Raw genomic sequence first — 2,500 nt, forward strand, 5'->3', positions numbered from 1 at the left:
TCTACGTCGACGTAACGGTAGGTAAGAAACAACAGCGACCCCCTAGCAAGCTCCGGAGCTTTAGCGCCCCCCATCTCACAGGGCGGCAAAGCCTAGCCGAAAGCGGGTAGACCTGGCAGCTACACGCAAGCCGCACGGGCAGCGACCCCTAGCCGCCGCCGCCGAGCACCACGGCCCGCTCGGAGCCGGGTAGACCGTGCCGACCTAGTCGAGCCGCATAGGCAGCGACCCCTAGCCGCCGCCGCCGAGCACCACGGCCCGCTCGGAGCCGGGTAGACCGTGCCGACCTAGTCGAGCCGCATAGGCAGCGACCCCTAGCCGCCGCCGCCGAGCACCACGGCCCGCTCGGAGCCGGGTAGACCGTGCCGACCTAGTCGAGCCGCATAGGCAGCGACCCCTAGCCGCCGCCGCCGAGCACCACGGCCCGCTCGGAGCCGGGTAGACCGTGCCGACCTAGCCGAGCCGCATAGGCAGCGACCCCTAGCCGCCGCCGCCGAGCACCATTGCCCGCTCGGAGCCGGGTAGACCGTGCCGACCTAATCGAGCCGCATGGGCAGCGACGCCTAGCCGCCGCCGCCGAGCACCACGGCCCGCTCGGAGCCGGGTAGACCGTGCCGACCTAGTCGAGACGCATAGGCAGCGACCCCTAGCCGCCGCCGCCGAGCACCACGGCCCGCTCGGAGCCGGGTAGACCGTGCCGACCTAGTCGAGCCGCATAGGCAGCGACCCCTAGCCGCCGCCGCCGAGCACCACGGCCCGCTCGGAGCCGGGTAGACCGTACCGACCTAGCCGAGCCGCATGGGCAGCGACGCCTAGCCGCCGCCGCCGAGCACCACGGCCCGCTCGGAGCCGGGTAGACCCTGCCGACCTAGCCGAGCCGCATAGGCAGCGACCCCTAGCCGCCGCCGCCGAGCACCACGGCCCGCTCGGAGCCGGGTAGACCGTGCCGACCTAGTCGAGCCGCATGGGCAGCGACGCCTAGCCGCCGCCGCCGAGCACCACGGCCCGCTCGGAGCCGGGTAGACCGTGGCGACCTAGCCGAGCCGCATGGGCAGCGACGCCTAGCCGCCGACGCCGTGCCCCCCCCCCCCCCTTACTCCCCCCCCCCCCTTCCCCCCCCCCACTTACTCCCCCCCCCCCCCCCCTCCCCCCTCTTCCCGTCCCCCCCCCCCCCCCCCCCCCTCTTCCCCCCCCCCCCCGGAGACGCTCGGAGCCGTGTACACAGTGCAGGCGCAGCGGAGCAGCCACAAGAGCGGCACTTGGCCACTTCCGCGGAACGTCCGAGCCGTGCTGAGTCCGCCTGGAGAGGCTGGACCGTGCCGCCGCGGCTCAGATCGCCCGACTCCGCCGAGGAGCGTCCGAGCCGAGCGGAACCCGCCGGGAGCGGTTGGACCGTGCCGGCGCACCCGAGCCTCCGCGGCTGAGACCCCCCGGACGCCGCCGCGGAACGTCCGAGCCGAGCCGAGCCCGCCGAGAGCGGTTGGACCGTGCCGGCGCACTCGAGCCGCCGCGGCTCAGATCGCCCGACTCCGCCCAGGAGCGTCCGAGCCGAGCGGAACCCGCCGGGAGCGGTTGGACCGTGCCGGCGCACTCGAGCCGCCGCGGCTCAGATCGCCGGACGCCGCCGAGGAACGTCCGAGCCGAGCGGAGCCCGCCGGGAGAGGCTGGACCGTGCCGGCGCACCCGAGCCTCCGCGGCTGAGACCCCCCGGACGCCGCCGCGGAACGTCCGAGCCGAGCCGAGCCCGCCGAGAGCGGTTGGACCGTGCCGGCGCACTCGAGCCGCCGCGGCTCAGATCGCCGGACGCCGACGAGGAAAGTCCGTGCCGAGCGGAGCCCGCAGGGAGGGGCTGTGCAGTGCCGGCGCACTCGAGCCGCCGCGGCTGAGACCCCCCGGACACCACCGAGGAACGTCCGAACCGAACGGAGCCCGCCGGGAGAGGCTGGACCGTGCCGGCGCACACGAGCCTCCGCGCTGGCCAGCGGTCGCTGCACGTCCGGCTCGAGTTGGTCGGCACGGTCTACCCGGCTCCGAGCGGACCGAAGCTCATGCGGCGGCGGCCAGGGGTCGCTGAGCGGCGGCCGGCTCACGTCGGCACGGTCTACCCTGCTCCGCCGCGGACGCTAGAGGTCGCTGACGGACGGGCTGGCAGACGTGCAGCGACACCTAGCGACCGCCGCCGAGCCCTCGCGCACCCACGGAGCAGGGTAGACCGTGCCGACCTAGTCGAGCCGCATAGGCAGCGACCTCTAGCAGCCGCCGCCGAGCGCCACGGCCCGCTCGGAGCCGGGTAGACCGTGCCGACCTAGTCGAGCCGCATAGGCAGCGACCTCTAGCAGCCGCCGCCGAGCACCACGGCCCGCTCGGAGCCGGGTAGACCGTGCCGACCTAGTCGAGCCGCATAGGCAGCGACCTCTAGCATCCGCCGCCGAGCGCCACGGCCCGCTCGGAGCCGGGTAGACCGTGCCGACCTAGTCGAGCCGCATAGGCAGCGACCTCT

Source organism: Coturnix japonica, unplaced genomic scaffold (genome assembly GCF_054131305.1).
Source record: "Coturnix japonica strain WE unplaced genomic scaffold, WE-NBRP24 Scf050, whole genome shotgun sequence".
Lineage (NCBI taxonomy): Eukaryota > Metazoa > Chordata > Aves > Galliformes > Phasianidae > Coturnix > Coturnix japonica.